This window comes from Symphalangus syndactylus, chromosome 20 (assembly GCF_028878055.3).
Source record: "Symphalangus syndactylus isolate Jambi chromosome 20, NHGRI_mSymSyn1-v2.1_pri, whole genome shotgun sequence".
NCBI lineage: Eukaryota > Metazoa > Chordata > Mammalia > Primates > Hylobatidae > Symphalangus > Symphalangus syndactylus.
Genome location: NC_072442.2, coordinates 38,801,978 through 38,815,273, shown reverse-complemented (window position 1 = coordinate 38,815,273; position 13,296 = coordinate 38,801,978).

Sequence of the window (13,296 nt, the reverse complement as noted above, 5' to 3'; positions counted from 1 at the left end):
TTGGGATCACCCTGGTAAATTCAGTAGTGTAAACGTTGCTGAAAGGCAGACACTTTCCACACTTAGCCGTTGGTTATTATTCGGCCAATTACAGCTTACAGAGCTCTTATCTACAATATTTTGCAATAAGTTAGGAGCTACAGGCTGTACATACAAGAAATTTCAGGCTGAAGTAGAATTGCTACAAAGGTCGAAGCAAAGTGCTGGGGACTATCAGAGGAAATGAAAGATTACTTTTGAGTTTGGAGGTCACGTGTTGTTGTTGTTGTTTTTGGAGACGGAGTCTCGCTCTGTCACCCAGGCTGGAGTGCAGTGGCACAATCTCGGCTCACTGCAACCTCCGCCTCCCAGGTTCAAGCGATTCTCCTGCCTCAGCCTCCAGAGTAACTGGGATTACAGGTGCACGCTGCCATGCCCGGCTAATTTTTTCTATTTTAGTAGAGACGAGGTTTCACCTGTTGCCCAGGCTGGTCTCCAACTCCTGAGCTCAGGCAATCCGCCCACCTCGGCCTCCCAAAGTGCAGGGATTACAGGCGTTTTTTAAAGCTTGACTTCTCAGCTATGTTGTACATTCTTCCATGGTAAGAATTTCCCTACAAGTTCTAGCCACAGTATTGAACCTATAGCACAGCACATTAATAGTGACATGAAATTAGGTGCTGTATGTATGTGTTGAAGAGTATGTGGGGCCGTGTGGGGTGGCTCACACTTGTAATCCCAGCACTTTGAGAGGCGGAAGTGGGTTAGATCCCTTGAGCCCAGGAGTTCGAGACCAGCCTGCCCAACATGGCAAAACCCCATCTCTACAAAAAATAAAAAAATTAGGCCGGGTGCGGTGGCTCACACCTGTAATCCCAGTACTTTGGGAGGCCGAGGCGGGCTAATCACGAGGTCAGGAGATTGAGACCATCCTGGCTAACACGGTGAAACCCCGTCTGTACTAAAAATACAAAAAAAAATTAGCCGGGCGTGGTGGCAGGCGCCTGTAGTCCCAGCTACTCGGGAGGCTGAGACAGGAGAATGGAGTGAACCCTGGAGGCAGAGCTTGCAGTGAGCCGAGATCGTGCCACTCAACTCCAGCCTGAGCGACAGAGCAAGACTCCGTCTAAAAAAAAAAACCAAAAAAATAGCTGGGCATGGTGGCCCCAGCTACTGGGGAGGCTGAGGTGGTAGGATGGCTTAAGTCTAGGAGGCAGAGGTTGCAGTAAGCCAAGATCCCACCACTGCACTCCAGCCTGGGCAACAGAGCTATTCAGTGCCTATAGAAGCATAGGGAAACAAGAAAAAAGAAAAAAATAGAATATATATTATTAAGCATTTAAATAAGCTATGTCTGATTATTTAACAGACTCCTGTCCATCTACTCTAATCCCTAGAAAATAAAACATGAATTTTTTTTTTCTTTTGAGACACAGTTTCACTCGTTGCCCAAGATGGAGTGCAGTAGCACAATCTTGGCTTGCTGCAACCTCCACCTCTCGGCTTCAAGCAATTCTCCTGCCTCAGCCTCCCAAGTAACTGGGATTACAGGTGCCCGCCACCATGCCTGGCTAATTTTTTGTATTTTTAGTAGAGATGGGGTTTCACCATGTTGGCCGGGATGGTCTCAAACTCCTGACCTCAGGTGATCCGCCTGCCTCGGCCTCTCAAATTGCTGGGATTACAGGGGTGAGCCACCGTGCCCGGCCAAAACATGAATAATTTTTACTGGTATTCCCAACCAAAGTGAGGAAACCTTACTCCATGGATGAGAGGTTTTTTTTTGTTTTGTTTTTTCTTTTTTTTTTAGATGGAGTTTCACTCTTGTCATCCAGGCTGGAGTGCAATAGCTTGATCTCGGCTCACTGCGACCTCTGCCCCCTGGGTTCAAGCGATTCTCCTGCCTCAGTCTCCCGAGTAGCTGGGATTACAGGTACCTGCCACTATGCCTGGCTAATTTTTGTATTTTTAGTAGAGATGGGGTTTCACCACATCGCCAGGCTGATCTCTAATTCCTGACCTCAGGTGATCCATCTGCTTCGGCCTCCCAGAGTTCTGGGATTACAGGCGTGAGCCACCGTGCCTGGCCGAGATTATTGATTAATGCAGAACATTAATATAATTTATCTTAGATTACTTCCTCCACCATTGAGTTTTATGTTAGCCTCACACGGTAGCCAGCACATCCCAGATCATCTCTGCCCACCCTCTGATCAGTTTCTCAGTTAATACAAACTTGTTCCATATCAGTCTGGATGAAATAATGATAGGGGAGTCAATATCATTTAATTGCTTAGAGATGAGCTATAAGTGAGTTTTGTTGTTGTTTGATGAGCTACTGTTTTGGAAAATTCATATCTTCCTACCTCATCAGCTTCATGGAAAATTGAGAGCTGGCCAGGCGCAGTGGCTCACGCCTGTAACCCCAGCACTTTGAGAGGCTGAGGCAGGCAGATCACCTGAGGTGAGGAGCTCACGACCAACCTGACCAACATGGAGAAACCCCGTCTCTACTAAAAATACAAGAAATTAGCCGGGCGTGGTGGTGGATGCCTGTAGTCCCAGCTCCTCGGGAGGCTGAGGCAGGAGAATTGCTTGAACCCAGGAGGTGGAGGTTGCGGTGAGCCGAGATCATGCCATTGCACTCTAGCCTGGGCAACAAGAGCAAAACTCTGTCTCAAAAAAAAAAAAAAAAAAGCAAGAAAGAGAAGAAAATTGGGAGCTGTCTGCTAGAGAAGTAACACCAAAAGGATATTTCTTTTTTCTTTTCTTTTTTTTTTTTTTTTTTTTTTTGAGACGGAGTCTCACTCTGTCGCCCAGGCTGGAGTGCAGTGGCGCAATCTCGGCTCACTGCAAGCTCCACCTCCCGGGTTCACGCCATTCTCCTGCCTCAGCCTCTCCGAGTAGCTGGGACTACAGGCGCCTGCCACCACGCCCGGCTAATTTTTTGTATTTTTAGTAGAGACGGGGTTTCACCGTGGTCTCGATCTCCTGACCTCGTGATCCGCCCACCTCGGCCTCCCAAAGTGCTGGGATTACAAGCGTGAGCCACCGCGCCCGGCGCTTTTTTTTTTTTTTTGAGATGAAGTTTCATTTTGTTGCCCAGGCTGGCGTACAGTGGGACGATCTCGGCTCACTGCCACGTCGGCCTCCAGGTTCAAGTGATTCTCCTACCTCAGCCTCCAAAGTAGCTGGGATTACAGGTGCCCACCACCAAGCCTGGCTAATTTTTTCTATTTTTAGTAAAGATGGGGTTTCACCATGTTGGTCAGGCTGGTCTTGAACTCCTGACCTCAGGTGATCCACCTGCCTCGTCTTCCTAAAGTGCTGGGATTACAGGCGTGAGCCACCGTGCCCAGCCAAAAAGGGTATTTCTTAATCCTACAATCTTAGTAGTTCACATTTCAGAAAAAGCAAGATAAAAAGATCTTGTCATGATGATGGGAGCAAGAGAAGAGAACTCATTGTACAAGTAGAGGAAGGAATCAATTGTTAGGGGCTCAGTCTTGCAAAGAACAGTCTTGCACATAGTAGACACTCCAATATTTATTTATACAATAAGTATATGTGAAGAATCCCAGTTGAAATATGATGAGGCAGGCTGGGCGCGGTGGCTCACGCCTGTAATCCCAGCACTTTGGAAGGCCAAGGTGGGTGGATCACAAGGTCAGGAGATCGAGACCATCCTGGCTAACACAGTGAAACCCCATCTCTACTGAAAATACAAAAAATTAGCCGGGCGCGGTGGCGGGCACCTGTAGTCCCAGCTACTCGGGAGGCTGAGGCAGGAGAATGTCATGAACCCAGGAGGCGGAGCTTGCAGTGAGCGGAGATCCGGCCACTGCACTCCAGCCTGGGCGACAAAGCGAGACTCCATCTCAAAAAACAAAACAAAACAAAACAAAACAAAACAGAAATGTGATGAGGCAGAAGGAAAAGTTGATTTTCTCTTTTTCCTAGTAAAGTGGGTTACTGTTGTCCTATTGAAATTTCTAAATGGAGTCCAAAGAGGGCTGGGTGTGGTGGCTCACGTCTCTAATCCCAGCACTTTTGGAGGCTGAGGCAGGTGGATTGTTTGAGGCCAGGAGTTCGAGACCAGCTTAGCCAACATGGTGAAACCCCATCTCTAGTAAAATTACAAAAATTAGCCAGGCATGGTGGCATGAGCCTGTAGTCCCAGCTTCTTGGGAGGCGGAGACATGAGAATCATTTGAACCTGGGAGGCAGAGGCTGCAGTGAGCCAAGATTGTGCCACTGCATTCCAGCCTGGGTGACAGAGTGAGACTCTGTCTCAAAAAATAAATAAATAAAATAGATGGAGCCCAAAGAGAATGAGACTCTTCCTATGTAAGCAGTGGAGCACACACTTATGTTTTTTCCCCTCCCAGTGGCAGATGACATCAGAGATGGAAACTTCTGAAATTCTGCATAGTGACCTACTTTCTAGGAGAAGCACAGCTGATTTGAACCAGGAAAATTCTTCTGGAGAACTGGGAAGAATCCAATTCTAAACAATATGATACTAGAATTGAAGCAAGTACTAGGCTTGCCATGCATTTATATTGTACTTCCCTTCCCTAAAGTGAGACTATGGAGAGCAAAATAAGTGAATTGTCCAAAATAAGATGCCGTAGAAGAAACAAGGATCCTGACTTTCTAAGAAATATTCTCAACTGAGCTTTAGTTAATTAGTTAGTTAGAGATGGGGTCTCGCTTTGTCACCCAGGCTGGAGTGCAGTGGGATGCAGTGGTACCATCATAGCTCACTGCTGCCTCAAATTCCTGGGCTCAAGGGATCCTCTTGCTTCAGTCTCCCTAGTAGCTGGGACTACAAGAGCATGCCACCATATCCAGCTTTTTTTTTTTTTTTTGTAGAGACAAGGTCTTGCCATTTTGCCCAGGCTGGTCTTAAACTCCTGGGCTCAAGCAATCCTCACCTCTCAGTATCCCAAAGTGTTGGGATTACAGGCGTGAGCCACCACACTCGGCTTCACCTGATCTTTAGCTAGCAATATTAGTAGAGCTTGTTTGTCACTCGAGTTGACTGTATATGGCTTTCACATAGTGAAAGTGGTTAAGAATGCTATAGTGCCTGAGTTTACTTACATCTTAGCTTCACCTTTTTTCCTCACCTATAGAAAGGGGGTTATTGCCCGGGCGCGGTGGCTCACGCCTGTAATCCCAGCACTTTGGGAGTCCAAGGTGGGCAGATCACGAGGTCAAGAGATTGAGACTATCCTGGACAACATGGTGAAACCCTGTCTCTACTAAAATTAGCTGGGCGTGGTGGTGCATGCCTGTAGCCCCAGCTACTCAGGAGGCTGAGGCAGGAGAATCGCTTGAACCTGGGAGTTGGAGGTTGCAGTGAGCTGAGATTGCGCCACTGCACTCCAGCCTGGGCGACAGAGCAAGACTCCGTCTCAAAAAAAAGGTGGGGGTGCTGGGCGCGGTGGCTCACACCTGTAATCCCAGCATTTTGGGAGGCTGAGGCGGGCGGGTCACAAGGTCAAGAGTTCAAGAACAGCCTGGCCCACATGGTGAAACCCCATCTCTACTAAGAATACAAAAATTAGCCAGGTGTGGTGGCGCGTGTCTGTAGTCCCAGCTACTCGGGAGGTTGAGGCAGGAGAATCCCTTGAACCCAGGAGGCAGAGGTTGCAGTGAGCCGAGATTGCACCATTGCGCTCTAGTCTGGGCAACCGAGCAAGAGTCTGTATCAAAGAAAAAAAAGGTAAGAAAGGAAGGACGTTATTAAGTAGAATTTAAGTAGAATCATTATTAACTCATAAAGTGAATTCATATATGGTCCCACTCTGGTTAGTTATAATTACTGCTTCCGAGCCCCATCATAGCCCTGAAAGGGATATAAGGAGCCTAGCAGAAACCTGGTAAGTGTAACTGCCCTTTGTGCTGGACACAGATAACATCCCTGCCCCCAGAGTCCACCCCAGTGCAGTGTGCCTAAAGCAAGAGAGTTCCTGTTGGATGGATGAACAAGAAGTCCACAGGAAGCCCTGAGCGTTAGCTCTCTTCCCCTAGAGAGTAGTTCTCACCTTTGTTGAAGCTAAGACCACTGAAATGCAGGTAGCTTCCAAGCCCAAAAGTCATTCCTTATTCCTGTGCTGAAGGTCTTTCTTCTCTTAGCTGCTGTTCTTTCCCATCTATCCTTCCACTCACCCCTGCTGCTGGGGACAAATCCTTTTCCTTTACCTCTTTCTGCTTGCTTGCCCTAGATTCCTTATTCTAAAGACAGGTTTCAGAAGAGATGTTGCTTACTCACCTTGGCTGAGCCAGAAAAGAAGCCCATGCATCCCATTGCTCAAGCTAGGTCTAGAATTAATCCCTCACCTCTTCTTGCTCCACTTTCACCCCAGATGGCTAAATCAAGCAATAATCCTAAAAGGGAATTTCAGGCTATTTTCAACTCCCCACATCCACCACCTCCCACACCATGTTTAGGGAGGAGAGAGCAAAGCCCCTGGATCAGAGTAATCTGTTTCTAACCCACTTCCATTCCCAGGGATTACCTCTCCAGGGGGAGGGAGACAGAAATAAACCTAACAATTTAGTGCTAGAAACTTGGGAAAGAAGCTCCAGGAGTGCCTTAGAGGGCTGTAGGCATGGGGTTCCAGTAGCCTGGGAACTTCTTCTCATATGCTGGAGTACCCTGTAACAGGGTCCACAAACTTGAAAAGCAATGCCTAGTGTGGCAAGAATAGGCACTCTATAAATGTGCCTATTGGATGAAAGAATGAAAAATGTATGGATTGTGGGCAGAGGAAGGCAGAAATAATTTCCTGGTTATACCTACAACCTTTATGTCCTTGTATGCACACGAATTTATGGCTAAAATCAATCAACCAACAAATAAGGAAGGGTGATAGAGTGGAAAGACCTCTGGATTGGGAGACAGGAGACATGGATTCTAGTACCACGATTGCGGACACTGATTTGCCCTTTGGCCTTTGGCAAATTGTTTTGCCCAAAGTCACTTTGTTCTCTGATCACTAATTTTCTCCATTAAAAAAAAAAAAAAGTCTTAGCCGGGCACAGTGGCTCACGCCTGTAATCCCAGCACTTTGGGAGGCCAAGGCGGGCGGATCACGAGGTCAGGAGTTTGAGACCAGCCTGGCAAAGATGGTGAAACCCCGTCTCTACTAAAAATACAGCTGGGCGTGGTGGCGTGTGCCTGTAGTCCCAGCTACTCAGGAGGCTGAGGCAGGAGAATCACTTGAACCCGGGAGGTGGAGGTTTCAGTGAGCCGAGATCACGCCACTGCACTCCAACCTGGGCGACAGAGTGATACTCCGTCTCAAAAAAAGTCTCCCTCTAGAGCCCTAAAGGCCTACAGCCCTGTGTTATGTATATTGAGCCCCTATTAATAATGTACAAAGGCCTAAGCTCATTTATATACTGACAGTGACTCATTTTGGGGGTCCCTTGTGAACCAAGTGCTTGGCACACATTTTCTCTAGTCTGTATTCCTTCCTCTACCCTGCATGACCCTGCTATACAAAAATCTACGTTCCGGGTGGGCGCAGTGGCTCACGCCTGTAATCCCAGCACTTTGGGAGGCCGAGGCAGGTGGATTGCCTGAGCTCAGGAGTTCAAGACCAGCCTGGGCAACATGGTGAAACCGTATCTCTACTAAAATACAAAAAATTAGCCAGGCATGGCGGCGTGCGTCTGTAGTCCCAGCTATTTGGAAGGTTGAGGCAGGAGAATTGCTTGAACCCGGGAGGCAGAGGTTGCAGTGAGCCAAGATCGTGCCACTGCACAGCCTGGGCAACAGAGCAAGACTCCATCTCAAAAAAAAAAAAAAAGTCTATCTTCCAGCTGACCATTCTTTTGGGATGCTATCCTGTGGCTGGGTGAAGGCTTCCTTCTTAGCTCTTTGGGATTGGAAACAGGGAAGCTGTGCAAATGCAGGAAACTTCCACTAGAGGGTACCAAGGCTGCACCGGATCTCAGACTGCAGGGAGGCCTGTGTAAACCCAACAATTCCTGGATGTTTAAATACCTATGTTGAGAGATTCAGGGATATCCATTAATTCCTCACTACCGGTGGGAGGTAGGCAAGAGATAAAAACTATATATTGGGTACAGTGTACACTACTTGAGTGACTGGTGTATTAAAATCGCAGACTTTATCACTGTACAAATCATCCATGTAACCAAAACCACTTGTACCCCAAAAGCTATTGAAATAAAAAAAATTAATTTAAAAAAATTGCTCAGCCAGGTGCGGTGGCTCACGCCTGTAATACCAGCACTTTGGGAGGCCAAGGCGGGCGGATCACGAGGTCAGGAGATAGAGACCATCCTGGCTAATATGGTGAATCCCCGTCTCTACTAAAAATACAAAAACAAAAAATTAGCCGGGCATGGAGGTGGGCGCCTGTAGTCCCAGCTACTTGGGAAGCTGAGGCGAGAGAATGGCGTGAACCTGGGAGGCGGAGCTTGCAGTGAGCCGAGATCGCGCCACTGCACTCCAGCCTGGGCGACAGAGCGAGACATCTTCTCAAAAAAGGCTATTTTTTTTTTTTTTTTTTTAAGATGGAGTTTCGCTCTTGTTGCCCAGGCTGGAGTGCAATGGCTCGATCTCGGCTCACTGCAACCTCTGCCTCCCAGGCTCAAGCAATTCTCCTGCCTCAGCCTCCTGAGTAGCTGAGATTACAGGCATGCACCACTACGCCCGGCTAATTTTGTATTTTTAGTAGAGACGGGGTTTCCCCATGTTGAGGCTGGTCTCGAACTCCTGAACTCAGGTGATACGCCCGCCTCAGCCTCCCTAAGTGCTGGGATTACAGGCGTGAGCCACCTCACCCAGCCCCTTGAAAAGCTTTTAAGAAGTCTCTACTATTTGGACATCATTTTGCTTTCTTCATTTTGATTACTTCAAATCAAAGAAAGCTCGACATAATGAAATTCGTGGGGGCTCTGGCAACTGATGTAGATCTTGCTCCACTATTTCCAAACTTTATTAGCCAACTACTTAAGTCACCTGCATTTCAGTGCAAACCCATCTGTGGAATGGAGATAATTTCACAGATGGCTACACTGAAATGCAGAGAACTTACCGCATAGAGGGGTTGTGAACGTAAGTGAAATCACATATGGAAACATGTAACTCGGTAGATTGTAGGTGCCTAAAACCGTTTTTGCACTGGCCTATTATAAACTGGGAATTGAGATGTTGAGGAGAGAAAGATGGATTTGCAGGCACTGAGTACCTCCAAACAAGAGACGTGACCTTTTGTCATTTTGCTCTTAAGGCTTGAAGGTTTCCAGGCTAGCGCTGCAGGGCACGCCCCAGCCTTATCCTTCAGCTGTGTTCTATCATCTGCAGCAGCCCAGCCATGTTGTTCTGCCCTTTTCCCATCCTGATTTCTCTGGAGGTGAGTTTAGTTTCTACTTCCTACTCGCCTCCTGGATGAAAGTCTTATGTATGGTGTTTTGCCCTGTGCTTTCTGAAGTGTCACATCTCCACCTAGCTCTGCTCTGCCCTTTTCCTCTCATCTCTCCAACAGTCACTTCTGGGGTGGAATGTGCCATCTGTTTCTGAAACTGAGCAGAAGTTTGGGAAAGGGGGAGGGACAGCCGTGTCCAGGGCTTGCGTGTCAGCAGACATGTTACGGCTGCTGCAGGGCAAACCAGGGTGAAACCACAAGCCAGAGGACCCAGGGCAGGCAGCGTGAGGCCCGCCCCTCGGCTTCTCTCTCATCTGTCTCACCCAGAGGTTTCCTGGCAGGAGTGGGAGAGGTTGGTATCGAGTCCTTGAGCCCTGACTCATTCCCTGACCTAGTTGGGTGTTACCCAGTTATCTCCTAAATCTCTCTCCACGGCCCTCTGTTAGCAACACGACAGTATCATCCTAGACAGAAGACACAGGAGGAAAGCGGACTACCTATTTATCTCATTCCCTTCTGAGGGTCCCAACAACAACCAGGAGGTTTACAGATTACATTGCTTATAAAATGACCAAAATCATCTCATAGAGCTACACTAAGAGACTGGCTACTTTCCAGATTTCTCTATAGAAACAATCATGCTTAACTTTCTCAAAAAAAAAAAAAAAAAAATCATTATTTTATTTTACTTGGGCAGGGGAAGGGACTGAAACACTGAGCAGGGAAGTGACTAGTGATTATCACACAGTGAATCAGGGGCCTATCTAGGGACATAACTCAGGTTTCCTAACCCCACCCCAAATTCCATTCTTTCCCTTAGTTTAGTTACTTATGGACTACAGTAATGTCCTGGGCTTTCTGGACTTTACCAAAGTTCTTGTAATTGTCAAATTCCTGAGGGTTGGATAGGAAACCGATTCTGTGATGCTTCTGGGCTTCACATGTATCTCTTTCACAGTTTGTCCTGTAGAAAACGTGAGATATATATTTGTTGCCTCCTAGACAGGTCGCCAAAAACACTTTAGATGTTATTCTTAGATTCAAAGAAGACCAATGTAGTATGTGATCCTAAGGTTAGATCTCAGAGACAGAATATTCCATTTTTAAATCATTTGTTGCTGTTCAAGATCCTCATATCTTTATGAGTCACTGTACCAGTAGATGCTGAAAATTATTTTCTTACCCTCCCTTTATTCGGAGGTCCCCATCTGGGCTGGGTGTAGTGGCTCGCACCTGTAATCCCAGGGCTTTGGGAGGCCAAGGCAGGTGGATTGCTTGAGGCCAGGAGTTCGAGACTGGCCTGGCCAACATGGTGAAACCCTGTCTTTACTAAAAATACAAAAATTAGCCAGGCATGATGTCAAACGCCTGTAATTCCAGCTACTCAGGAAGCTGAAGCATGAGAATCACTTGAATTTGGGAGTTGGAGGTTGCAGTAAACCGAGATCATGCCACTGCACTCTGTGTAATAGAGACTCTGTCTCAAAACAAAGGTCCCAGTCTCAGCTGGGCACGGTGGCTCACGCCTATGATCTCAGCACTTTGGGAGTCTGAGGCGGGCAGATCACCTAAAGTCGGGAGTTCGAAACCAGCCTGACCAACATGGTGAAACCCCGTCTCTACTAAAAGTACAAAAATTAGCCGTGTGTGGTGGCCGGCACCTGTAGTCCCAGCTACACGGGAGGCTGAGGCAGGAGAATTGCTTGAACATGGGAGGCGGAGGTTGCAGTGAGCCGAGATCGCGCCACTACACTCCAGCCTGGGCGACAGAGCGAGACTCCATCTCAAAAAAAAAAAAAAAAAAGGTCCCAGTCTCTCCTTAACTAGGGTCATGCTTCCTAAAGACATTAGCTGGTTTCCAAGAAAGCAGATTTTAGCTTTATCCCTTGGCAGAGAAAACAGAGTCATTGCACACAGGCCAGAACATTCTTTCTGCCAGAGCTCCCCATCTGGAAGAAAAGAGAAAGAGTTTCAGAGTTTCCATAAGGGCTGCCTAAAGGGGAGGAAGAGAGAGGGAGCCATAGGGAGGGAAGAAGAAAGTTACAGGGCTGCAATCCCAAGCCTAATAGTCTGAAAAGAAAATCAGATACAGCAGGCCTGAAAACCTGGGTCAGCATTGCCACACCTCTGTCCTCTACATAACCCTTAGTCGGGATTTCTTTTGTTCTTCACTCTTCAATTTTTCACATGTACTTATCTATCCTACCTGTCTCACCTCAAAATTTTCTTTCCATTCTTTGTTCTTTATGTAGCTCCCCTCCAAATTTGTGCTCTCCATATAGATGATTAATAGAGGTTTGAGGTTCCAAGACTAGGTCTTTTTTGGGGTTTTTTTGAGATGGACTTTCTCTCTGTCGCCCAGGCTGGAGTGCAGTGGAGTGATCTTGGCTCACTGCAACCTCCACCTCCTGGGTTCATGCAATTCTCCTGCTTCAGCCTCCCCAGTAGCTGGGATTACAGACATGTTACCACGCCCAGCTAATTTTTGTATTTTTAACAGCGGTAATTGTATATTTTTAGTAGAGGTGGGGTTTCAGCATGTTGGTCAGGCTGCTCTCAAACTCCTGACCTCAAGTGATCCACCCACCTTGGCCTCCCAAAGTGCAGGGATTACAGGTGTGAACTGCCGCACCCAGCCCCAAGACTACTTCTTAATACTTTTTGTTTTGTTTTGTTTTAGAGACAAAGTCTTGCTATATTGCCTAGGCTGGTCTCATATTCCTGGGGTTCAAAAGATCTTCCTACCTCAGCCTCCCGAGTAGCTGGAACTACGGGTACTCACCACCATGCCCACCTCCCAGCTACCTAATTTTTTTTTTGTTTGTTTTTTTTTTTTGAGACAGGATCTTGCTCTGTTTCCCAAGCTGAAGTGCAGTGGCACAATCATAGCACACTGTCTCACTGCAGCCTTGACCTCGAGCTCAAGCAATTCTCCTGCCTCATCCTCCCAAGTAGCTGGAACCCCAGGCACATGCCACCACGCCTGGCTAATCTTTTATTTTTTGTAGAGGCAGGGTCTCACTAGGTTGTCCAGGCAGGCCCAACTACTTTTTAATACTTCTCAGAAAAACAGGATCATAGAGTTAGAAGGAACTTTCTCATAACCTGTGATTCTCAGAAGGAGTTTGGTGGGTCCAAGGAGCCCCTGAAATTGAATGTCAATTTTAGTACACATATGCATCTTTCTGGCAAGAAGGCCCATAGCTTCCATTGGGTTCTCAAAGCGTTCCATGATCATACCTTCCATTCAAATCCCTGCTGTGGGCCGGGCGCGGTGGCTCACGCTTGTAATCCCAGCACTTTGGGAGGCCGAGGCGGGCGGATCACGAGGTCAGGAGATCGAGACCACGGTGAAACCCCGTCTCTACTAAAAATACAAAAAATTAGCCGGGCGTGGTGGCGGGCGCCTGTAGTCCCAGCTACTCGGAGAGGCTGAGGCAGGAGAATGGCGTGAACCCAGGAGGCGGAGCTTGCAGTGAGCCGAGATTGAGCCACTGCACTCCAGCCTGGGTGAAAAAGCGAGACTCCGTCTCAAAAAAAAAAAAAAAAAAAAACAAATCCCTGCTGTGGACCATACAGTTCAGTGTTTTTCAGAATAAGGCTGGGAACCCAAGTTAATTTTGGAATCTAGGTCATGACTTACATTTTAAAAAAATGAATAATGTAGAATAGAAAATATCATTGTGCATCACACATAGTAAAGACATTTTTTATTAACTAATATTTGATTCAAAATTCATATTTATAACTTTTTGATTTTACATATATATAAAATCAAAATATCGAACCTCATTCATTTAATGAATTTTTAATTGAGTATTTGCCATGCAGCAGATATTGCTGAAATCACTGGGGAATATAAGAATGAAAGAAATGTTTCTGGTCCACAAGCAGCTTATATTTGGTA